The following is a 26,047-nucleotide window of genomic DNA, read 5'->3' as shown; positions in this document are numbered from 1 at the left end:
CCTCTGGGTTAAAATGACCCCAGTCGGTAGCTTAAGGGTTAATGGTTGGGATATAGTGTCTGTTGCTTAGAATATGCTGCAATTCATAGATGTCATTGCAGACTGTCCTGTGTCAAACCCCGTTGCACAGTTTTTAATGAGAGTGACAGCAAGTCCCTGTGTCACTTTCAAAAAGTGAACTATTCTCAAGCTATGCAGAGGAACATGTTAAAATAACACATACACAATACCTCGTAATGCTGCTGCAATCTTACTCCATCAAGGCAATAACTGATGAAGTTGTGTGTTAGCATAGCACCTCTGCTTATAGCACAGAGACAAAGGAGCAAATCTAATGCTGTTGAGAGTCTTCCTTAATATCTGTCCATGACATATGGTAAACTGTCTGGTCGGACTGAATGAAGAGAAAGTTCCCTATAGCTTTAGAACTCAAATCAGTGCTTCCACCCATGTTGTTTATGTCGATGAGTTTCTCAACATCCCTTCATCATTAAGGGTCACAATAGGAAGGAGGAGATGGAGAAAAGGGCAGCAATACCATAAGACAGAGGGGAAAAGAGTGTAAAATCAATATGACATTCAAGGCAGTAGCACCAGCTGTGCCCTTGGAGGCAGTAGTGGTAGATGTTCCCTTGGAGGAAGTAGTGCTAGCTGTTCCCTTGAAATCAGTAGTGCTAGCTGTTCCCTTGGAATCAGTAGTGCTAAATGTTCCCTTGGAGGAAGTAGTGCTAGCTGTTCCCTTGAAATCAGTAGTGCTAGCTGTTCCCTTGGAATCAGTAGTGCTAAATGTTCCCTTGGAGGCAGTAGAGCTAGCTGTTCCCTTGGAGGCAGTAGAGCTAGCTGTTCCCTTGGAGGCAGTAGTGCTAGCTGTTCCCTTAAAATCATTGGTGCTAGCTGTTCCCTTGGAGGAAGTGGTGCTAGCTGTTCCCTTGGAGGCAGTAGTGCTAGTTGTTCCCTTGGAGGCAGTAGTGCTAGCTGTGCCCTTAAAGGCAGTAGTGCTAGATGTTTCCTTGGAATCAGTAGTGTTAGCTGTTCCCTTGAAATCAGTAGTGCTAGCTGATCCCTTGGAGGAAGTGGTGCTAGCTGTGCCCTTGGAGGCAGTAGTACTAGTTGTTCCCTTGGAGGCAGTAACGCTAGATGTTCCCTTGGAATCAGTAATGCTAGAAGATCCCTGGAGGCAGTAGTGCTAACTGTTCCCTTGGAGGCAGTAGTGTTAGCTGTTCTCTTGGAGGCAGTAGCGATAACTGTGCCTTTGGAGGCAGTAGTGCTAGCTGTGCCCTTGGATGCAGTAGTGCTAGCTGTTCCCTTGGAGGCAGTTGTGCTAGTTGTTCCCTTGGAATCAGTAGTGCTAGATGTTCCCCTGGAGGCAGTAGTGCTAGCTGTTCCCTTGGAGGCAGTAGTGCTAGCTGTTCCCTTGGAGGCAGTAGTGTTAACTGTGCCCTTGGAGGCAGTAGTGCTAGCTGTTCCCTTGGAGGCAGTTGTGCTAGTTGTTCCCTTCTAGGCAGTAGTGCTAGTTGTTCCCTTGGAATCAGTAGTGCTAGCTGTATCCTTGGAGGCAGTGATGCTAGCTGTGACCTTGGAGGCAGTTGATCTAGCTTTTCCCTTGGAGTCAGTAGTGCTAGCTGTTCCCTTGGAGGCAGTAATGCTAGATGTTCCCTTGGAATCAGTAAGCTAGCTGTGCCCTTGGAATCAGTATTGCTAGCTGTGCCCTTGGAGGCAGTAGTGCTAGCTTTTCCCTTTGAAGCAGTAGTGCTAGCTGTGCCCTTGGAATCAGTAGTGCTAGATGTGCCCTTGGAGGCAGTGATGCTAGCTGTGACCTAGGAGGCAGTAGAGCTAGCTTTTCACTTGCAGTCAGTAGTGCTAGATGTTCCCTTGGAGATAGTAGTGCTAGCTGGTCCCTTGGAGGCAGTAGTGCTAGATGTTCCCTTGGAATCAGTAGCGCTAGCTGTGCCCTTGGAATCAACAGTCTAGCTGTTCCCTAGGAGGCAGTAGTGCAAGCTGTTCCCTTGGAGGCAGTAGTGCTAGCTGTTCCCTTGGAGGCAGTAGCAATAACTGTGCCCTTGGAAGCAGTAGCGCTAGCTGTTTCCTTGGAGGCAGTAGTGCTAGCTGTTCCCTTCTAGGGAGTAGTGGTAGATGTTCCCTTGGAATCATTAGTGCTAGCTGTTCCCTTGAAATCAGTGGTGCTAGCTGTTCCCTTGGAGGAAGTGGTGCTATCTGTCCCCTTGGAGGCAGTAGTTTTAGTTGTTCCCTTGGAGGCAGTAGTGCTAGCTGTTCCCTTGGAGGCAGTAGCGATAACTGTGCCCTTGGAGGCAGTGGCGCTAGCTGTTTCCTTGGAGGCAGTAGTGCTAGCTGTTCCCTTGGAGGCAGTAGTGCTAGCTGTTCCCTTGGAGACAGTAGTGATAACTATGCTCTTGGAGGCAGTAGTGCTAGCTTCGCCCATGGAGGCAGTAGTGCTAGCTGTTCCCTTGGAGGCAGTAGCGATAACTGTGCCCTTGGAGGCAGTGGCGCTAGCTGTTTCCTTGGAGGCAGTAGTGCTAGCTGTTCCCTTGGAGACAGTAGTGCTAGCTGTTCCCTTGGAGGCAGTAGTGATAACTATGCTCTTGGAGGCAGTAGTGCTAGCTGTTCCCTTGGAGGCAGTAGTGCTAGCTGTTCCCTTGGAGGCAGTAGTGCTAGATGTTCCCTTGGAGGCAGTAGTGATAACTATGCTCTTGGAGGCAGTAGTGCTAGCTGTTCCCTTGGAGGCAGTAGTGCTAGATGTTCCCTTGGAATCAGTAGTGCTAGCTGTTCCCTTGAAATCAGTGGTTCTAGTTGTTCCCTTGGAGGAAGTGGTTCTAGCTGTGCCCTGGGAGGCAGTGGTGCTAGTTGTTCTATTGGAAGCAGTAGTGCTAGCTGTCCCATTGGAGGCAGTAGTGCTAGCTGTTCCCTTGGAATCAGTAGTGCTAGCTTTTCCCATGGAGGCATTTGTGCTAGTTGTTCCCTTGGATGCAGTACTGCTAGCTATGCCCTTGGAGGCAGTAGTGCTAACTGTGCCCTTGGATTCAGTAGTGCTAGCTGTTACCTTGGAATCAGTAGTGCTAGCAGTGCCCTAGGAGGCATTAGTGCTAGCTGTTCCCTTGGAGGCAGTAGTGCTGGCTGTGCCTATGGAGGCAGTAGTGCTAGCTGTTCCCTTGGAGGCAGTAGTGCTAGCTGTTCCCTTGGAATCAGTAGTGCTAGCTGTTCCCTTGGAGGCAGTAATTGCTAGATGTACCCTTGGAACCAGTAGTATTAGTTGTTCCCTTGGAATCAGTAGCGCTAACTGTTCCCTTGGAGGTAGTAGTGCTAGCTGTGCCCTTGGAGGCAGTTGTGCTAGTTGTTCCCTTGTAGGCAGTACTGCTAGCTGTGCCCTTGGAATCAGTAGTGCTAGCTGTTCCCTTGGAGGCAGTAGTGCTAGCTGTTCCTTTCGTATCAGTATTGCTAGCTGTTCACATGAAGGAAGTAGTTCCCCTAGGAGGCAGGAGTGCAAGATGTTCCCTTGGAATCAGTAGTGCTATCGGTGCCCTTGGAGACAGTAGTGCTAGATGTTCCCCTAGGAGGCAGGAGTGCTAGCTGTGCCATTGGTGGCAGTAGCACCAGCCGTTCCCTGGAGACAGTAGTGCTAGCTGTTCTCTTGGAGACAGTAGTGATAACTGTGCCCTTGGAGGCAGTAGTGCTCTCTGTTCCATTGGAGGCAGTAGTGCTAGCTGTTCCCTTGGAGGCAGTAGTGATAACGGTGCCCTTGGAGTCAGTATTGCTAGCTGTGCCCTTGGATGCAGTAGTGCTAGCTGTTCCCTTGGAGGCATTTGTGCTAGTTGTTCCCTTCTAGGCAGCAGTGCAAGTTGGTCCCTTGGAGGCAGTAGTGCAAGCTGTTCCCTTCGAGGCAGTAGTGCTAGCTGTGCCCTTGGAATCAGTAGTGCTAGCTGTTCCCTAGGAGGCAATAGTGCTAGCTGTTCCCATGGAGGCAGTGGTGCTACCTGTGCCCTTGGAGGCAGTAGTGCTAATTGTTCCCTTGGAATCAGTAGTGCTATCTATGCCCTTAAAGGTAGTTGTGCTAATTGTTCCCTTGAAATCAGTAGTGCTAGCTGTTCCCTTGGAATCAGTAGTGCTAGTTGTTCCCTTGGAATCAGTAGTGCTAGTTGTTCCCTTGGAGGCAGTAGTGCTAGTTGTTCCCTTGGAGGCAGTAGTGCTAGCTGTTCTCTTGGAGGCAGTAGCGATAACTGTGCCCTAAGAGGCAGTAGTGCTAGCTGTTCTCTTGGAGGCAGTAGTGCTAGCTGTGACCTTGGAGAAAGTAGAGATAGCTTTTCCAATGGAGTCAGTAGTGCTAGATTTTCCCTTGAAGGCAGTAGTTCTAGCTGTTTCCTTGGAGGCAGTAGTGTAAGATGTTCCCTTGGAATCAGTAGCGCTAGCTGTGCCCTTGGTATCAGTAGTGCTAGCTGTGCCCTTGGAGGCAGTAGTGCTAGTTGTTTCATTGGAGGCAGTAGTGCTAGCTGTTCCCTTGGAGGCAGTAATGCTAGCTGTGCCCTTGGAATAAGTAGTGCTAGATGTGCCCTTGGAGGAGTGATGCTAGCTATGACCTTGGAGGCAGTAGAGCTAGCTTTTCCAATGGAGTCAGTAGCGCTAGCTGTGCCCTTGGAATCAGTGGTCAGGCTGTTTCCTGGGAGTCAGTAATGCTAGATGTTCCCTTGGAGGCAGTAGTGCTAGCTGTGCCCTAGGAGGCAGTAGTGCTAGCTGTTCCCATGGAGTCAGTAGCGCTAGCTGTGCCCTTGGAATCAGTGGTCTAGCTGTTTCCTTGGAGGCACTAGTGCTAGATGTTCCCTTGGAATCAGTAGTGCTAGCTATGCCCTTAAATGCTGTAGTTCTAATTGTTCACTTGGAATCAGTAGTGCTTGCTGTTCCCTTGGAATCAGTAGTGCTAGTTGTTCCCTTGGAGGCAGTAGTGCTAGTTGTTCCCTTGGAGGAAGTAGTTCTAGCTGTTCGCTTGGAGGCAGTAGTGCTAGCTGTTCCCTTGGAGGCAGTAGCTATAACTGTGCCCTAAGAGGCAGTAGTGCTAGCTGTTCCATTGGAGGCAGTAGTGTTAGCTGTTCTCTTTGAGGCACTAGTGCTAGCTGTTCCCTTGGAGGCAGTAGTGCTAGCTGTGCCCTTGGAATCAGTAGTGCTAGATGTGCCCATGGAGGCAGTGATGCTAGCTGTGACCTTGGAGGCAGTAGAGCTAGCTTTTCCCTTGGCGGCAGTAGTGCTAGATGTTCCCTTTGAGATAGTAGTGCTAGTTGTTCCCTATGAGGAAGTAGTGCTAGATGTTCCCTTGGAATCAGTAGCGCTAGCTGTGCCCTTGGAATCAGTAGTCTAGCTGTTCCCTAGGAGGCAGTAGTGCAAGCTGTTCCCTTGGAGGCAGTAGTGCTAAATGTTCCCTTGGAGGCAATTGTGCTTGCTTTGCCCTTGGAATCAGTAGTGGTAGCTGTTCCCTAGGAGGCAGTAGTGCTAGCTGTTCCCATGGAGGCAGTGGTGCTAGCTGTTCTCTTGGAGACAGTAGTGCAAGATGTTCCCATGGAGGCAGTAGTGCTAGTTGTTCTCCTATGAGGCAGTAGTGCTAGTTGTGCCCTTGGAGGCAGTAGTGCTAGCTGTTCCTTTGGAATCTGTATTACTTGCTGTTCCCTTTGGAGGCAGTAGTGCTAGTTGTTCCCTTGGAATCAGTATTGCTAGCAGTTCCCTTGGAGATAGTAGTGCTAGATGTTCCCTTGGAGGCAGTAGTGATAACTATGCTCTTGGAGGCAGTAGTGCTAGCTGTTCCCTTGGAGGCAGTAGTGCTAGATGTTCCCTTGGAATCAGTAGTGCTAGCTGTTCCCTTGAAATCAGTGGTTCTAGTTGTTCCCTTGGAGGAAGTGGTTCTAGCTGTGCCCTGGGAGGCAGTGGTGCTAGTTGTTCTATTGGAAGCAGTAGTGCTAGCTGTCCCATTGGAGGCAGTAGTGCTAGCTGTTCCCTTGGAATCAGTAGTGCTAGCTTTTCCCATGGAGGCATTTGTGCTAGTTGTTCCCTTGGATGCAGTACTGCTAGCTATGCCCTTGGAGGCAGTAGTGCTAACTGTGCCCTTGGATTCAGTAGTGCTAGCTGTTACCTTGGAATCAGTAGTGCTAGCAGTGCCCTAGGAGGCATTAGTGCTAGCTGTTCCCTTGGAGGCAGTAGTGCTGGCTGTGCCTATGGAGGCAGTAGTGCTAGCTGTTCCCTTGGAGGCAGTAGTGCTAGCTGTTCCCTTGGAATCAGTAGTGCTAGCTGTTCCCTTGGAGGCAGTAATTGCTAGATGTACCCTTGGAACCAGTAGTATTAGTTGTTCCCTTGGAATCAGTAGCGCTAACTGTTCCCTTGGAGGTAGTAGTGCTAGCTGTGCCCTTGGAGGCAGTTGTGCTAGTTGTTCCCTTGTAGGCAGTACTGCTAGCTGTGCCCTTGGAATCAGTAGTGCTAGCTGTTCCCTTGGAGGCAGTAGTGCTAGCTGTTCCTTTCGTATCAGTATTGCTAGCTGTTCACATGAAGGAAGTAGTTCCCCTAGGAGGCAGGAGTGCAAGATGTTCCCTTGGAATCAGTAGTGCTATCGGTGCCCTTGGAGACAGTAGTGCTAGATGTTCCCCTAGGAGGCAGGAGTGCTAGCTGTGCCATTGGTGGCAGTAGCACCAGCCGTTCCCTGGAGACAGTAGTGCTAGCTGTTCTCTTGGAGACAGTAGTGATAACTGTGCCCTTGGAGGCAGTAGTGCTCTCTGTTCCATTGGAGGCAGTAGTGCTAGCTGTTCCCTTGGAGGCAGTAGTGATAACGGTGCCCTTGGAGTCAGTATTGCTAGCTGTGCCCTTGGATGCAGTAGTGCTAGCTGTTCCCTTGGAGGCATTTGTGCTAGTTGTTCCCTTCTAGGCAGCAGTGCAAGTTGGTCCCTTGGAGGCAGTAGTGCAAGCTGTTCCCTTCGAGGCAGTAGTGCTAGCTGTGCCCTTGGAATCAGTAGTGCTAGCTGTTCCCTAGGAGGCAATAGTGCTAGCTGTTCCCATGGAGGCAGTGGTGCTACCTGTGCCCTTGGAGGCAGTAGTGCTAATTGTTCCCTTGGAATCAGTAGTGCTATCTATGCCCTTAAAGGTAGTTGTGCTAATTGTTCCCTTGAAATCAGTAGTGCTAGCTGTTCCCTTGGAATCAGTAGTGCTAGTTGTTCCCTTGGAATCAGTAGTGCTAGTTGTTCCCTTGGAGGCAGTAGTGCTAGTTGTTCCCTTGGAGGCAGTAGTGCTAGCTGTTCTCTTGGAGGCAGTAGCGATAACTGTGCCCTAAGAGGCAGTAGTGCTAGCTGTTCTCTTGGAGGCAGTAGTGCTAGCTGTGACCTTGGAGAAAGTAGAGATAGCTTTTCCAATGGAGTCAGTAGTGCTAGATTTTCCCTTGAAGGCAGTAGTTCTAGCTGTTTCCTTGGAGGCAGTAGTGTAAGATGTTCCCTTGGAATCAGTAGCGCTAGCTGTGCCCTTGGTATCAGTAGTGCTAGCTGTGCCCTTGGAGGCAGTAGTGCTAGTTGTTTCATTGGAGGCAGTAGTGCTAGCTGTTCCCTTGGAGGCAGTAATGCTAGCTGTGCCCTTGGAATAAGTAGTGCTAGATGTGCCCTTGGAGGAGTGATGCTAGCTATGACCTTGGAGGCAGTAGAGCTAGCTTTTCCAATGGAGTCAGTAGCGCTAGCTGTGCCCTTGGAATCAGTGGTCAGGCTGTTTCCTGGGAGTCAGTAATGCTAGATGTTCCCTTGGAGGCAGTAGTGCTAGCTGTGCCCTAGGAGGCAGTAGTGCTAGCTGTTCCCATGGAGTCAGTAGCGCTAGCTGTGCCCTTGGAATCAGTGGTCTAGCTGTTTCCTTGGAGGCACTAGTGCTAGATGTTCCCTTGGAATCAGTAGTGCTAGCTATGCCCTTAAATGCTGTAGTTCTAATTGTTCACTTGGAATCAGTAGTGCTTGCTGTTCCCTTGGAATCAGTAGTGCTAGTTGTTCCCTTGGAGGCAGTAGTGCTAGTTGTTCCCTTGGAGGAAGTAGTTCTAGCTGTTCGCTTGGAGGCAGTAGTGCTAGCTGTTCCCTTGGAGGCAGTAGCTATAACTGTGCCCTAAGAGGCAGTAGTGCTAGCTGTTCCCTTGGAGGCAGTAGTGTTAGCTGTTCTCTTTGAGGCACTAGTGCTAGCTGTTCCCTTGGAGGCAGTAGTGCTAGCTGTGCCCTTGGAATCAGTAGTGCTAGATGTGCCCATGGAGGCAGTGATGCTAGCTGTGACCTTGGAGGCAGTAGAGCTAGCTTTTCCCTTGGCGGCAGTAGTGCTAGATGTTCCCTTTGAGATAGTAGTGCTAGTTGTTCCCTATGAGGAAGTAGTGCTAGATGTTCCCTTGGAATCAGTAGCGCTAGCTGTGCCCTTGGAATCAGTAGTCTAGCTGTTCCCTAGGAGGCAGTAGTGCAAGCTGTTCCCTTTGAGGCAGTAGTGCTAAATGTTCCCTTGGAGGCAATTGTGCTTGCTTTGCCCTTGGAATCAGTAGTGGTAGCTGTTCCCTAGGAGGCAGTAGTGCTAGCTGTTCCCATGGAGGCAGTGGTGCTAGCTGTTCTCTTGGAGACAGTAGTGCAAGATGTTCCCATGGAGGCAGTAGTGCTAGTTGTTCTCCTATGAGGCAGTAGTGCTAGTTGTGCCCTTGGAGGCAGTAGTGCTAGCTGTTCCTTTGGAATCTGTATTACTTGCTGTTCCCTTTGGAGGCAGTAGTGCTAGTTGTTCCCTTGGAATCAGTATTGCTAGCAGTTCCCTTGGAGATAGTAGTGCTAGATGTTCCCATGGAGGCAGTAGTGCTAGTTTTTCACATGGGAGGCAGGAGTGCTTGCTGTGTCTTCGCTGGCAGTAGCACCAGCTGTGCCCTTGGAGGCAGTAGTGCAATATGTTCCCTTGGAGGCAGTAGTGCAAAATGTTCCCTTGGAATCAGTAGTGCTAGCTGTGCCCTTGGAGGCAGTAGTGCTAGCTGTTCCCTTGGAGTCAGTAGTGCTAGCTGCTCCCTTGGAATCAGTAGTGCTAGCTTTTCCCTTGGAGGCAGTAGTGCTAACTGTTCTCTTGGAATCAGTAGTATTATTGTTGCCCTTGTAGACAGTAGTGCTACTTGTTCACTAGGAGACAGTAGTGCTAGCTGTTCCCTTGGAGGCAGTGAAGCTCTCTGTTCCCTTGGAGGCAGGAGTGCTAGCTGTTCCCTTGGAGGCAGTAGTGCTAGCTGTTCCCTTGCAGTTAGTAGTGATAACTGTGCCCTTGGAGGCAGTATTGCTAGCTGTGCCCTTGGATGCAGTAGTGCTAGCTGTTCCCTTGGAGGCAGTTTTGCTAGTTGTTCCCTTCTAGGCAGTAGTGCTAGTTGTTCCCTTGGAGGCAGTAGTGCTAGCTGTGCCCTTGAAGGCAGTAGTGCTAGATTTTCCCTTGAAGGCAGTAGTTCTAGCTGTTTCCTTGGAGGCAGTAGTGCAAGATGATCCCTTGGAATCAGTAGCGCTAGCTGTGCCCTTGGAATCAGTAGTGCTAGCTGTGCCCTTGGAGGCAGTAGTGCTAGTTGTTTCCTTGGAGGCAGTAGTGCTAATTGTTCCCTTGGAATCAGTAGTGCTAGCTATGCCCTTAAAGGCAGTAGAGCTAGCTTTTCCTTTGGAGTCAGTAGTGCTAGATGTTCCCTTGGAGGCAGTAGTGCTAGATGTTCCCTTGGAGGCAATAGTGCTAGATGTTCCCTTGGAATCAGTGGCGCTAGCTGTGCCCTTGGAATCAGTAGTGCAAGCAGTGCCCTTGGAGGCAGTAGTGCTAGTTGTTTCCTTGGAGGCAGTAGTGCTAGCTGTTCCCTTGGAGGCAGTAGTGCTAGCTGTGCCCTTGGAGGCATTGGTACTAGCTGTGCCCTTGGAAGCAGTAGTACTAATTGTTCCCTTGGAATCAGTACTGCTAGCTGTTCCCTTGGAATCAGTAGTGCTAGTTGTTCCCATGGAGGCATTGGTGCTAGCTGTGCCCTTGGAGGCAGAAGTGCTAGCTGTGCCCTTGGAGGCAGTAGTGCTAGCTGTTCCCTTGGAGGCAGAGGTGCTAGCTGTTCCCTTGTAGGCGGTAGTGCTAGCTGTGCCCTTGGAGGCAGTAGTGCTAGTTGTTAATTTGGAGGCAGTTGTGCTAGTTGTTCCCTTCTAGGCAGTAGTGCTAGTTGTTCCATTGGAGGCAGTAGTGCTAGCTGTGCCCTTGGAGGCAGTGTTGCTAGCTGTTTCCCTGGAGGCAGTAGTGCTAGCTGTGAGCTTGGAGGCAGTAGAGCTAGCTTTTCCCTTGGAGTCAGTAATGCTAGATGTTCCCTTGGTGGCAGTAGTGCTAGCTGTTCCGAAGGAGGCAGTGGTGCTAGCTGTGCCCTTGGAGGCAGTAGTGCTAATTGTTCCCTTGGAATCAGTAGTGCTAGCTTTGCCCTTAAAGGCAGTGGTGCTAATTGTTCCCTTGGAATCAGTACTGCTAGCTGTTCCCTTGGAATCAGTAGTGCTAGTTGTTCCCATGGAGGCATTGGTGCTAGCTGTGCCCTTGGAGGCAGAAGTGCTAGCTGTGCCCTTGGAGGCAGTAGTGCTAGCTGTTCCCTTGGAGGCAGTAGTGCTAGCTGTTCCCTTGGAGGCGGTAGTGATAAATGTACCCTTGTAGGCAGTATTGCAAGCTGTGCCCTTGGAGGCAGTATTGCTAGCTGTGACCTTGGAGGCAGTAGTGCTAGTTGTTAATTTGAAGGCAGTTGTGCTATCTATGCCCTTAAAGGCAGTAGTGCTAATTGTTCCCTTGGAATCAGGAGTGCTAGCTGTTCCCGTTGAGGCAGTAGTGCTAGCTGTTTCCTTGGAGGCAGTAGTGCTAGCTGTTCCCTTGGAGTCAGTAGTGCTAGCTGTTCCCTTGGAGGCAGTAATGCTAGATGTTCCCTTGGAGGCAGTAATGCTAGCTGTTCCCTTGGAGGCAGTAGTGCTAGCTGTTCCCTTGGAGGCAGTAATGCTAGCTGTTCCCTTGGACGCAGTAATGCTAGCTGTTCCCTTGGAGGCAGTAGTGCTAGATGTTCCCTTGGAGGCAGTAGTGCTAGCTCTGCCCTAGGAGGCAGTAGTGCTAGCTGTTCCCATGGAGGCAGTGGTGCTAGTTGTGCCCTTGGAGGCAGTAGTGCTAATTGTTCCCTTGGAATCAGTAGTGCTAGCTATGCCCTTAAAGGAGGTAGTTCTAATTGTTCACTTGGAATCAGTAGTGCTTGCTGTTCCCTTGGAATCAGTAGTACTAGTTGTTACCTTGGAGGCAGTAGTGCTAGTTGTTCCCTTGGAGGAAGTAGTTCTAGCTGTTCCCTTGGAGGCAGTAGTGCTAGCTGTTCCCTTGGAGGCAGTAGCGATAACTGTGCCCTAAGAGGCAGTAGTGCTAGCTGTTCCCTTGGAGGCAGTAGTGTTAGCTGTTCTCTTGGAGGCACTAGTGCTAGCTGTTCCCTTGGAAGCAGTAGTGCTAGCTGTGCCCTTGGAATCAGTAGTGCTAGATGTGCCCATGGAGGCAGTGATGCTAGCTGTGACCTTGGAGGCAGTAGAGCTAGCTTTTCCCTTGGCGGCAGTAGTGCTAGATGTTCCCTTGGAGATAGTAGTGCTAGTTGTTCCCTAGGAGGCAGTAGTGCTAGATGTTCCCTTGGAATCAGTAGCGCTAGCTGTACCCTTGGAATCAGTAGTCTAGCTGTTCCCTAGGAGGCAGTAGTGCAAGCTGTTCCCTTGGAGGCAGTAGTGCTAGCTGTTCTCTTGGAGACAGTAGTGCAAGATGTTCCCTTGGAGGCAATTGTGCTTGCTTTGCCCTTGGAATCAGTAGTGGTAGCTGTTCCCTAGGAGGCAGTAGTGCTAGCTGTTCCCATGGAGGCAGTGGTGCTAGCTGTTCTCTTGGAGACAGTAGTGCAAGATGTTCCCATGGAGGCACTAGTGCTAGTTGTTCTCCTATGAGGCAGTAGTGCTAGTTGTGCCCTTGGAGGCAGTAGTGCTAGCTGTTCCTTTGGAATCTGTATTACTTGCTGTTCACTTTGGAGGCAGAAGTGCTAGATGTTCCCTTGGAATCAGTATTGCTAGCAGTTCCCTTGGAGATAGTAGTGCTAGATGTTCCCATGAAGGCAGTAGTGCTAGTTTTTCACATGGGAGGCAGGAGTGCTTGCTGTGCCTTCGCTGGCAGTAGCACCAGCTGTGCCCTTGGAGGCAGTAGTGCAATATGTTCCCTTGGAGGCAGTAGTGCAATATGTTCCCTTGGAATCAGTAGTGCTAGCTGTGCCCTTGGAGGCAGTAGTGCTAGCTGTTCCCTTGGAGTCAGTAGAGCTAGCTGCTCCCTTGGAATCAGTAGTGCTAGCTTTTCCCTTGGAATCAGTAGTGCTAGCTGTGCCCTTGGTGGCAGTAGCACCAGGTGTGCCCTTGGAGGCAGTAGTGCTAACTGTTCTCTTGGAATCAGTAGTATTATTGTTGCCCTTGTAGACAGTAGTGCTAGTTGTTCACTAGGAGACAGTAGTGCTAGCTGTTCCCTTGGAGGCAGTGGAGCTCTCTGTTCCCTTGGAGGCAGGAGTGCTAGCTGTTCCCTTGGAGGCAGTAGTGCTAGCTGTTCCCTTGCAGTTAGTAGTGATAACTGTGCCCTTGGAGGCAGTATTGCTAGCTGTGCCCTTGGATGCAGTAGTGCTAGCTGTTCCCTTGGAGGCAGTTTTGCTAGTTGTTCCCTTCTAGGCAGTAGTGCTAGTTGTTCCCTTGGAGGCAGTAGTGCTAGCTGTGCCCTTGGGGGCAGTAGTGCTAGATTTTCCCTTGAAGGCAGTAGTTCTAGCTGTTTCCTTGGAGGCAGTAGTGCAAGATGTTCCCTTGGAATCAGTAGCGCTAGCTGTGCCCTTGGAATCAGTAGTGCTAGCTGTGCCCTTGGAGGCAGTAGTGCTAGTTGTTTCCTTGGAGGCAGTAGTGCTAATTGTTCCCTTGGAATCAGTAGTGCTAGCTATGCCCTTAAATGCAGTAGAGCTAGCTTTTCCATTGGAGTCAGTAGTGCTAGATGTTCCCTTGGAGGCAGTAGTGCTAGATGTTCCCTTGGAGGCAATAGTGCTAGATGTTCCCTTGGAATCAGTGGCGCTAGCTGTGCCCTTGGAATCAGTAGTGCAAGCTGTGCCCTTGGATGCAGTAGTGCTAGTTGTTTCCTTGGAGGCAGTAGTGCTAGCTGTTCCCTTGGAGGCAGTAGTGCTAGCTGTGCCCTTGGAGGCATTGGTACTAGCTGTGCCCTTGGAGGCAGTAGTGCTAATTGTTCCCTTGGAATCAGTAGTGCTAGCTATGCCCTTAAAGGCAGTGGTGCTACTTGTTCCCTTGGAATCAGTACTGCTAGCTGTTCCCTTGGAATCAGTAGTGCTAGTTGTTCCCGTGGAGGCATTGGTGCTAGCTGTGCCCTTGGAGGCAGAAGTGCTAGCTGTGCCCTTGGAGGCAGTAGTGCTAGCTGTTCCCTTGGAGGCGGTAGTGCTAGCTGTGCCCTTGGAGGCAGTAGTGCTAGTTGTTAATTTGGAGGCAGTTGTGCTAGTTGTTCCTTTCTAGGCAGTAGTGCTAGTTGTTCCCTTGGAGGAAGTAGTGCTAGCTGTGCCCTTGGAGGCAGTGTTGCTAGCTGTTTCCCTGGAGGCAGTAGTGATAGCTGTGAGCTTGGAGGCAGTAGAGCTAGCTTTTCCCTTGGAGTCAGTAATGCTAGATGTTCCCTTGGTGGCAGTAGTGCTAGCTGTTCCCAAGGAGGCAGTGGTGTTAGCTGTGCCCTTGGAATCAGTAGTGCTAGTTCTTCCCATGGAGGCATTGGTGCTAGCTGTGCCCTTGGAGGCAGAAGTGCTAGCTGTGCCCTTGGAGTCAGTAGTGCTAGCTGTTCCCTTGGAGGCAGTAGTGCTAGCTGTTCCCTTGGAGGCGGTAGTGATAAATGTGCCCTTGTAGGCAGTATTGCAAGCTTTGCCCTTGGAGGCAGTATTGCTAGCTGTGCCCTTGGAGGCAGTAGTGCTAGTTGTTAATTTGGAGGCAGTTGTGCTACCTATGCCCTTAAAGGCAGTAGTGCTAATTGTTCCCTTTGAATCAGTAGTGCTAGCTGTTCCCGTTGAGGCAGTAGTGCTAGCTGTTTCCTTGGAGGCAGTAGTGCTAGCAGTTCCCTTGAAGTCAGTAGTGCTAGCTGTTCCCTTGGAGGCAGTAATGCTAGGTGTTTCCCCCTGGAGGCAGTAATGCTAGCTGTTCCCTTGGAGGCAGTAGTGCTAGCTGTTCCCTTGGAGGCAGTAATGCTAGCTGTTCCCTTGGAGGCAGTAATGCTAGCTGTTCCCTTGGAGGCAGTAGTGCTAGCTGTTTCCTTGGAGGCAGTAGTGCTAGCTGTTCCCTTGGAGGCAGTAATGCTAGCTGTTCCCTTGGAGGCAGTAGTGCTAGCTGTTCCCTTGGAGGCAGTAGTGCTAGCTGTTCCCTTGGAGGCAGTAGTGCTAGCTGTTCCCTTGGAGGCAGTAATGCTAGCTGTTCCCTTGGAGGCAGTAGTGCTAGCTGTTCCCTTGGAGGCAGTAGTGCTAGCTGTTCCCTTGGAGGCAGTAGTGCTAGCTGTTCCCTTGGAGGCAGTAGTGCTAGCTGTTCCCTTGGAGGCAGTAGTGCTAGCTGTTCCCTTGGAGGCAGTAGTGCTAGCTGTTCCCTTGGAGGCAGTAATGCTAGCTGTTCCCTTGGAGGCAGTAGTGCTAGCTGTTCCCTTGGAGGCAGTAGTGCTAGCTGTTCCCTTGGAGGCAGTAGTGCTAGCTGTTCCCTTGGAGGCAGTAGTGCTAGCTGTTCCCTTGGAGGCAGCACAAGGAGACCATCTTTGTACTACAGTAGATCAGTCTGAACACCCATATTACTGGCCGTGCAGTTTTAAGCCAGGTAGCAGGACACAGAGCCAGGAAGGACTTTGACTTTGCAGTGAAAGTGGAGAAGCAAGAGAAAGGACATTAGAGCAGAAACACATCTCCGCCAGAGTAAAACACTGAGGCTCAGTGTAGCCTGTAAGAGCAGTTCATTTCAGGGAGATGAGGTTCTGTAGTGGCAGCTGGAACATTTGTGATTAAACTCAGACCATTCCCTCCAGCACCGTCAGTGACGGTGTCTGCACTCTCTCTCTCTCTTTGTGTGTGTGTGTGAGTGTGTGTGTGTGTGTGTGTGTGTGTGTGTGTGTGTGTGTGTGTGTGTGTGTGTGTGTGTGTGTGTGTGTGTGTGTAAGGGGTTGGCCGGGTGTCGTGAACTGAAAATAGCTGCCTGAACATGAAGACAAATGGGGTGCAATAGGAGCAGTCTGGCAGGCCCAGTGACTGCTGCGTCTGCTCGATAAGAAGAGAGATGAGGAGATGCTGCTCAGTAACGCAGCAAGCCCCTGCCAAGCCAGGACTAGCCCACTGGGAGCAGGAGAAGGAGAGAGAGGGAGGGAGGGAGGGAGGGAGGTAAAGTGAGGGTGGTAGGTGGGTGCAGGAAAATAAAAAGAGAGATTGGAGACAAGGTACAGACAGAGTGTAAGAGAGAGATGGAAAGGGAGAGTAGGAAATAGAAGAGAGAGGGTCAAAGCTTTACCCAGCCTTCATATCACCAGCCTTCCACAATAACAGGCCTCCTGTTAGCGCGTGGGCCCGTGACAGATTAGGCTTCAATGATTACATTTCACATCTATATGATTACCTGGGGGAAAGATATGGATGTGGTCGTCATAACCAAACGGAGAATGACAGGCCAAACATCAGGCTAGCTCGATATTTCCTCCCCGAGCTGTCAGGAAGTGCCTGGTGTTTTGTGCTTGTTTGGACCTGTAAACTTGTTTATTGAATCCCGATGGTACTGGAAGAATAACGTTTTTTTCCATGATGTCTTGTCAGAGTGAGAATGTGGTGTGGGAAATAAAGGATTCCTGGTGTGGCGTTAGCTAGCTATTCTAGCACTGAGGGCCCCAGCAAAGATGTCTGTTTGGCCCTGGATGGCCTAGTGTGGAGTTAGCTAGCTAGCCTAGTGCTGAGGGCCCCAGTAAAGATCTCTGTTAGGCCCCGGACGGCCAGGTGTAATTAGTGTTCAGTCCAAGCCTGTCTAACAGACTGTCCTTTATATTCACTAAAAGGTTGTTCCATTGAGCTGAGAGAGCCTGGCTGTGTCTGGGCTGTTAGAGCACTCTGCTTTATGATGCTGGGACCTGTCAGATAACACCAGGACAGGCTGATGCACTGGAGACACACACACACACACACACACACACACACACACTAGGGAGAGACTTGGGAGAGGGAGGGAGGGAGATCTGCTCTCCAAATGAAACCATTTTTGAGACATTGTGAGGCACAGAGATGCTCCTAGAATTGTAAATACCTGTCAGCACCATAATAACCAGTATGAGGTAGCATCATAATAACCAGTATGAGGTAGCACCATAATAACCAGTATGAGGTGGCATCATTATAACCAGTATGAGGTAGCACCATTATAACCAGTATGAGGTGGCATCATAATAACCAGTATGAGGTAGCATCATAATAACCAGTATGAGGTAGCATCATAATAACCAGTATGAGGTAGCACCATAATAACCAGTATGAGGTAGCACCATAATAACCAGTATGAGGTGGCATCATAATAACCAGTATGAGGTAGCATCATAATAACCAGTATGAGGTAGCATCATAATAACCAGTATGAGGTAGCACCATCATAACCAGTATGAGGTAGCACCATAATAACCAGTATGAGGTAGCATCATTATAACCAGTATGAGGTAGCACCATAATAACCAGTATGAGGTAGCATCATAATAACCAGTATGAGGTAGCACCATAATAACCAGTATGAGGTAGCATCATAATAACCAGTATGAGGTAGCACCATAATAACCAGTATGAGGTAGCACCATAATAACCAGTATGAGGTAGCATCATAATAACCAGTATGAGGTAGCATCATAATAACCAGTATGAGGTAGCAACATAATAACCAGTATGAGGTAGCATCATAATAACCAGTATGAGGTAGCACCATAATAACCAGTATGAGGTGGCACCATAATAACCAGTATGAGGTAGCATCATAATAACCAGTATGAGGTAGCATCATAATAACCAGTATGAGGTAGCATCATAATAACCAGTATGAGGTAGCATCATAATAACCAGAATGAGGTAGCACCATAATAACCAGTATGAGGTAGCATCATTATAACCAGTATGAGGTAGCACCATAATAACCAGTATGAGGTAGCACCATAATAACCAGTATGAGGTAGCATCATAATAACCAGTATGAGTTAGCACCATCATAACCAGTATGAGGTAGCATCATAATAACCAGTATGAGGTAGCATCATAATAACCAGTATGAGGTAGCATCATAATAACCAGTATGAGGTAGCACCATAATAACCAGTATGAGGTAGCATCATAATAACCAGTATGAGGTAGCATCATAATAACCAGTATGAGGTAGCATCATTATAACCAGTATGAGGTAGCATCATAATAACCAGTATGAGGTAGCATCATAATAACCAGTATGAGGTAGCACCATCATAATAACCAGTATGAGGTAGCACCATAATAACCAGTATGAGGTAGCATCATAATAACCAGTATTAGGTAGCATCATAATAACCAGTATGAGGTAGCATCATAATAACCAGTATGAGGTAGCATCATAATAACCAGAATGAGGTAGCACCATAATAACCAGTATGAGGTAGCATCATTATAACCAGTATGAGGTAGCACCATAATAACCAGTATGAGGTAGCACCATAATAACCAGTATGAGGTAGCATCATAATAACCAGTATGAGGTAGCACCATCATAACCAGTATGAGGTAGCATCATAATAACCAGTATGAGGTAGCACCATCATAACCAGTATGAGGTAGCATCATAATAACCAGTATGAGGTAGCATCATAATAACCAGTATGAGGTAGCATCATAATAACCAGTATGAGGTAGCATCATAATAACCAGTATGAGGTAGCATCATAATAACCAGTATGAGGTAGCACCATAATAACCAGTATGAGGTAGCATCATAATAACCAGTATGAGGTAGCACCATAATAACCAGTATGAGGTAGCATCATAATAACCAGTATGAGGTAGCACCATCATAACCAGTATGAGGTAGCATCATAATAACCAGTATGAGGTAGCACCATCATAACCAGTATGAGGTAGCATCATTATAACCAGTATGAGGTAGCATCATAATAACCAGTATGAGGTAGCATCATAATAACCAGTATGAGGTAGCATCATAATAACCAGTATGAGGTAGCATCATAATAACCAGTATGAGGTAGCACCATAATAACCAGTATGAGGTAGCATCATAATAACCAGTATGAGGTAGCATCATTATAACCAGTATGAGGTAGCATCATAATAACCAGTATGAGGTAGCATCATAATAACCAGTATGAGGTAGCACCATCATAATAACCAGTATGAGGTAGCATCATAATAACCAGTATGAGGTAGCACCATAATAACCAGTATGAGGTAGCATCATAATAACCAGTATGAGGTAGCATCATAATAACCAGTATGAGGTAGCATCATAATAACCAGTATGAGGTAGCATCATAATAACCAGTATGAGGTAGCATCTGCTGTTACCCTCAGTTCTACCAACAAGCTTTAAACACACAGCGACCACAATGATCTGCTGTTACCCTCAGCTCGACCTTCACACTGCACCTGCAAGGTAGATTGACACCAAGTCTAGAGAGAAAAAACACAACCGAGGGGACGGAGAGATAGTAGCAGATATGGTAGATAGAGAGATGTATTGGATAAAAAATGTCCGGTGGCATTTCCTCTAATAAAGGGCTTAGCTTAAGCGGTCAGTGTTGTTGTCTTCAGATTCCTACAGTAACAGAAAGGGCCCGAGGGCATCCCAAATGGCACCCTTTTCCCTATGTAGTTCATTACTTTTGACCAGAGCCCTGAGGGCCAAGGTCAAAAGTAGTGCATTAAATAGGGAACAGAGTGGCATTTGGAACGGTTAGCACGAACGGAACACAAGTTAATTAGGAAAAAGTCATGTGTTCTTCTCCCAGCCAGCAGACAACAGACTGGCCCACCTACAGAGAAATGTATTATCAACCCATCAAACAAGTGACCTCATTAATTTCTGCAGACGTCTCCCGCCGGCTCCAGGTTCGCTGCGGACGGACGGTCTCTGGGTTTTTCCATTGTTTTTTTCTTCACAAGGTACACAGAAAAGTTTTAGGAGGACATGATGTTCCTTCAATCCAGGGTCACTTTCTATGTGCCCTTGTATTTTCCTCCTAACTTTACTTTCACATTGTCATGGCTGGCATGACTCAAATGTCTGCAAATGCTGCTTTTCTTTGCCGTAAATTAACCCAGTATTTGGGAAATATAATGACACTGTGATGTCATGGTGACTAACTGAAGGACTGTCTTCTTCTTACTGATCTTTAAGCGACTTGAGAGGAAATGTTTGTTTTTTTGGGGGGGGACAGTGTTTTGGTCTCAACACAGAATGACCCTCTAACTTTCTGTCTGGAGGTTTCAAAATGGAGAAGAAGGGTGAGGGAATACATATACACCATTGTCTGGTGTCCTCACGACGTTTAACGTCAACGCAACCTCCTTGCTTTGCCTCCTGTAGCTCAGTTGGTTAGAGCACGGCGCTTGCAACGCCAGGGTTGTGGGTTCGATTTCCCACGGGGGGGGGGGGGGGGACCAGTATGAAAAATGTATGCACTCACTAACTGTAAGTCGCTCTGGATAAGAGCGTCTGCTAAATGACTAAAATGTAAATGTTAAATAATCTATTTCCTTTCCCCTGGGTGTGTTTTACGGTTAGACAAAGCCTGAGCCACCTGTTAAAGGGATAGTGAGAGATTTTAGCAGTTAAGCCCTTTTTCTCTATTAGACTGCTAGCTATACCTTTAGACTTCCAGTCATCAGAGGGATTGGGTTAAATGCGGAAGACACATTTCGGTTGAATGCATTCAGTTGTACAACTGACTAGGTATCCCCCTTTACCTTTCCTTTAACACTAGTTAGCAATGGCTCACGAAACTACCTTCAACTTCCTTTAAAATGCACGCAGAGACATAAAAACGGTATCCATGAGTTCATCTGACTCTGGGTAAGTAGAACAAATATTGCACCATCCCTTTAATACATATAGCCTTTGACTGGTGGAGGGCTTCAGTACAGTAGATTGTGTGAATGGAGGAAATCTGAGCAGTTTGCTCAGTGACAGGGGCTTAAGGAGTCATTGAGGTATAAACTCACCTAGCATCTGCTCTGCGTGTACAGCAAAGAGCTCATCAAGTGGCTCTTTTGTCCACTAGCCCCCTGCTTAACGCCAATGAAAGGAGGCTAGCTGCTGTGGAAATTAGTAACGTAATTCAATATATATTCTGATGCCTCTCCTCTCCTCATGTCTGACCAGGGACAGAGTACACATCTGCAGGTTCCAACTCCCCATAGCCTGCCCTAATTTGTTAGTCATTACTGGTGTGGCTTTCATCTGCAGGTTTGGGGGGATTTCACTGGCAGCCGCAGCTTCGTCGTTAATGGACTGTTCACAGGCTTGTCCCCAGATGCCGCCCCCATCCTCTAACCCTGTCCAGCATCCAGCATGCAACTGTCTCTCTGTCTGTCTACTCTGATGTCACACCATGATAATAATCAGGAGAGAGAGAGAGAGAGAGAGAGAGAGAGAGAGAGAGAGAGAGAGAGAGGAGAGAGAGAGAGAGAGAGAGAGAGAGAGAGAGAGAGAGAGAGAGAGAGAGAAGAGAGAGAGAGAGAGAGAGAGAGAGAGAGAGAGAGAGAGAGAGGCAGACAGAGACAGACACAGACACAGGGAGAAACAGGGAGAAACAAGGAGAGAGAGTCTTTGGATCGACTTAATTCAACTGAAAAGTAGTTACACCTAATGGAAACAGGTTATTTTAACATGAAATTGTTAATACAGATCTCCTTAATTGAATTGTGTTATTGAAACACAATTAGAAATTATTAGCATCCTGTTGAACCCCCCCCCCCCCCCCCCCCAGCACCCCATTGGTTCCTGCTGTCTACCGGTCATCCCCACCTCCCGCTAGCACAGCAGACAGGAGGCTAGGGCGACATTGTGTACTAGCTAGATTCATAGTTAGCAACCACCATGTGCTAGTTAGCTTGCTAGTTAGCTAGCACATGGTGTCGCCCACGTCTGCTGTGTACTAGCTGACTAAAGCTAGCACACAGTGTGCTTTGCTCCCGCCTGCCGAACACCTGCCCTCGCCGTCGTTAACATAACAAGGACGCTGTCTACCGGTGTACGGCTGGCTAGCTTCTTCTTCTGTGGGGTTTATTGGCGGCTGGCAACCAACGTTATTCTGCATTAACGACACCCACTCTACTGAAGCGTGCCTGCCTCCTGCCTTTCCTAATTTAACAACTGACCAAGAAAAGTATAAAGAGGGGTTCATGCAGATGCAGGAATGCCCACATGAAGGAAGCCCTAAATAGGGGGCCACAATTGTAGGCTGCAATTGCCCCCTTCTCCCCAAAAGACAAACTCCTTGAACAAACAGAATTTTGTCAATTAATTTCTACATGAACGAATCGGGTGCATATGAAGTTCCACCGAGTTAAGTAGTTATACAAGGGACAGTTACGTTCCGCCATAAATGTATTGCTGTTGTTTTTGTGCAGGGAGAGAGGAAGAGAGAGAGATAGAGAGAGAGAGAGAGAGAGAGAGAGAGAGAGAGAGAGAGAGAGAGAGAGATATGGAAAGAGGAGAGAGAGAGAGAGAGAGGAGAGAGAGAGAGAGAGAGAGTGAGAGAGAGAGAGAGAGAGAGAGAGAGAGAGAGAGAGAGAGAGAGAGAGAGAGAGAGAGAGAGAGAGAGAGAGAGAGAGAGATATGGAAAGAGAGAGAGATATGGAAAAGAGAGAGAGAGAGAGAGAGAGAGAGAGAGAGAGAGAGAGAGAGAGAGAGAGAGAGAGAGAGATATGGAAAGAGAGAGAGAGAGAGAGAGATGGAGAGAGCAGAGAGAGAGAGAGAGAGAGAGAGAGAGAGAGAGAGAGAGAGAGAGAGAGAGAGAAAATACTCTAAAGCGATAGATCCAAGATATTAAGGGCAGGGGACATGGGTGTCAACAGCAGAACTGCATCTCTACTATGAATAAATCTCCATATACAGTTGAAGTCGGAAGATTACATACACTTAGGTTGGAGTCATTAAAACTCGTTTTTCAACCACTCCACAAATTTCTTGTTAACAAACTATAGTTTTGGCAAGTCGGTTAGGACATCTACTTTGTGCATGACACAAGTAATTTTTCCAACAATTGTTTACAGACAGATTATTTACATCATTTTAGTCATTTAGCAGATGCTCTTATCTAGAGCGACTTACAGTTAGTGAGTGCATACATTTTTATTTCACTTATAATTCACTGTATCACAATTCCAGTGGGTTAGAAGTTTACATACACTAAGTTGACTGTGCCTTTAAACAGCTTGGAAAATTGCAGAAAACTATGTCATGGCTTTAGAAGCTTCTGATAGGCTAATTGACATCATTTGAGTCAATTGGAGGTGTACCTGTGGATGTATTTCAAGTCCTACCTTCAAACTCAGTGCGTCTTTGCTTGACATCATGGGGAAAATCAAAAGAAATCCGCCAAGACCTCAGAAAAAAAATTGTAGACCTCCATAAGTCTGGTTCATCCTTGGGAGCAATTTCCAAACTCCTGACGGTACCACGTTCATCTGTACAAACAATTGTACGCAAGTATAAACACCTAGGGACTACGCAGCCGTCATACCGCTCAGGAAGGAGACGCATTCTGTCTCCTAGAGATGCACATACTTTGGTGCGAAAAGTGCAAATCAATCCCAGAACAACAGCAAAGGACCTTGTGAAGATGCTGGAGGAAACAGATACAATAGTATCTATATCCACAGTAAAACAAGTCCTAAATCGACATAACCTGAAAGTCCGCTCAGCAAGGAAGAAGCCACTGCTCCAAAACCACCATATAAAAGCCAGGCTACGGTTTACAACTGCACATGGGGACAAAGATCGTACTTTTTGGAGAAATGTCCTCTGGTCTGATTAAACAAAAATTATAACTGTTTGGCAATAATGACCATCGTTATGTTTGGAGGAAAAATGTAGGACTTACAAGCCGAAGAACACCATCCCAACCGTGAAGCACGGGGGTGGCAGCATCATGCTGTGGGGGTGCTTTGCTGCAGGAGGGACTGGTACACTTCACAAATAGATGATATCATGAGGAAGGAAAATGATGTGGCTATATTGAAGCAACATCTCAAGACATCAGTCAGGAAGTTAAAGCTTGGTCATAAATGGGTCTTCCAAATGGACAATGACCCCAAGCATACTTCCAAAGTTGTGGTAAAATGGCTTAAGGACAACAAAGTCAAGGTATTGGAGTGGCCATCACAAAGCGCTGACCTCAATCCTATAGAAAATGTGTGGGTAGAACTGAAAAAGCGTTTGCGAGCAAGGAGGCCTACAAATCTGACTCCGTTACACCAGCTCTGTCAGGAGGAATGGGACAAAATTCACCCAACTTATTGTGGGAAGCTTGTGGAAGGCTACCCGAAACGTTTGACCCAAGTTAAACAATTTAAAGGCAATGCTACTAAATACTTATTGAGTGTATGTAAACTTCTGACCCACTGGGAATGTGATGAAAGAAATAAAATCTGAAATAAATCATTCTCTCTACTATTATTCTGACATTTCACATTCTTAAAATAAAGTGGTGATCCTAACTGACCTAAGACAGGGAATTTTTACTAGGATTAAATGTCAGGAATTGTGAAAAACTGAGTTTAAATGTATTTGGCTAAGGTGTATGTAAACTTCCGACTTCAACTGTATTTCCGGAGATGACTGATAAGTAGGTCAGTCTGTGACATTATGAGTCGTGATGGCCTCCTCATCTCTGGTTGCTTTTTTGGTTAGAAGAGTGGCCCATTATTGGGACTGATGCATTGTTTAGCAATACAAACCTTTCAAAGGCTTTAAAAGTCTATTGTAATTTCCCTGAAGCATCATAACCAGTTTGTCGATCGATGCCATTTAGAAAGCTACGTCGAGATTAGTACAATAGAAAATAGTTGTTTGATGTGTATGGCAAAGATTAACATGAAGGGTTGGATTGAAAAAGACAAGTATTGTATTGATATAAGATATTAACCAACAATGTAGATACATTATATAGATGGATCAGATGAAGGGGTTGAATGTGAGATTAAGAAACTAGCGAGACAACAAGACAACCAAGGACTTCCGAATCAGATAAAGACACACCCTATTCTACTGGATGTGACGATGGGTGACTCCAATGGAAATACATCCTTATGTGTGACGCCACCTACATCTCGTCAGCATGTCTGAGGGCACAAATTCTTAGAACATTTTTCCATTTTAAGAATCACTGAGCATTCAACATCAATCCACAGATGTGATGGACTATATAATACTGTATGTTCTATATTATCATACAATACATCAGCCCCATTCTAGTAGAACAGTTCTCCAGAATGCATGCATATGGTGCCTACAAGCCATTATGTTGCAGCTGTTTCTCCTCTTCTGTAGGCCCAGACCCGCTCATTTCATTACAGGCTCATTGAAACACAAGCATTCATGGACAAGAGCATTAAGGGTCAACTGTCTGTGGTTGAATGTGTTGTGTGTATGTGTGTGTGTGTGTGTGTGTATGTGTGTGTGTGTGTGTGTGTGTGTGTGTGTGTGTGTGTGTGTGTGTGTGTGTGTGTTTGTGTGTGTGTGTGTGTGTGTGTGTGTGTGTGTGTGTGTGTGTGTGTGTGTTTGTGTGTGTGTGTGTGTGTGTGTGTGTGTGTGTGTGTTTGTGTGTGTGTGTGTGTGTGTTGTGTGTGTGTGTGTGTGTGTGTGTGTGTGTGTGTGTGTGTGTGTTGTGTGTGTGTGTGTGTGTGTGTGTGTGTGTGTGTGTTTGTGTGTGTGTGTGTGTGTGTGTGTGTGTGTGTGTGTGTGTGTGTGTGTGTGTGTGTGTGTGTGTGTGTGTGTGTGTGTGTGTGTGTGTGTGTTTTGTGTGTGTGTGTGTGTGTGTGTGTGTGTGTGTGTGTGTGTGTGTGTGTGTTTGTGTTTGTGTACTGTATGTGTATAATATTCTGCTGCTACCTGGATCTGTTCATCTACTACCTGGATCTGTTCATATATTACCTGGATCTGTTTATATATTACCTGGATCTGTTCATCTGCTACCTGGATCTGTTCAGCTACTACCTGGATCTGTTCATCTACTACCTGGATCTGTTCATATATTACCTGGATCTGTTTATATATTACCTGGATCTGTTCATCTGCTACCTGGATCTGTTCAGCTACTACCTGGATCTGTTAATCTACTACCTGGATCTGTTCATCTACTACCTGGATCTGTTCATATATTACCTGGATCTGTTTATATATTACCTGGATCTGTTCATCTGCTACCTGGATCTGTTCAGCTGCTACCTGGATCTGTTCAGCTGTTACCTGGATCTGTTCAGCTTCTACCTGGATCTGTTCAGCTGTTACCTGGGTCTTTGGAAGGATTGAAGTGTGTGGTGGAATAGAATGGATTGTGAATTGAAGACACACACACACACACACACACACACACACACACACGTACACGCACAAAGACACAAAGACACACACGCACACAGACACACACACACACACACACACACACACACACACACACACACACACACACACACACACACACACACACACACACACATACACACACACACACACACACACACTAACCTGCACTGCTAAATTAGTCCATAATTAGATCTATCAAGCATTGTTCAAAATAACATAGTGCAGGAAGGTAATTCCATCAGCAAAATCAAACACTGAAGATCTCATTCTGAACTTATAATTTTCTATTCAGACCTCAGACTTCTACTCTTTTCAGGGAGAATGAAATGAACAGAAGAAAAACGGAGAAGAACGAAGTGATAGAAGGATGGTGAGATTAGGGGCTGGTAATTGGTCCTATATCACAGAGA

Source organism: Coregonus lavaretus (assembly GCF_964263955.1).
Source record: "Coregonus lavaretus genome assembly, chromosome: 16".
Lineage (NCBI taxonomy): Eukaryota > Metazoa > Chordata > Actinopteri > Salmoniformes > Salmonidae > Coregonus > Coregonus lavaretus.
Note: the sequence above shows the minus strand (reverse complement) of the source record.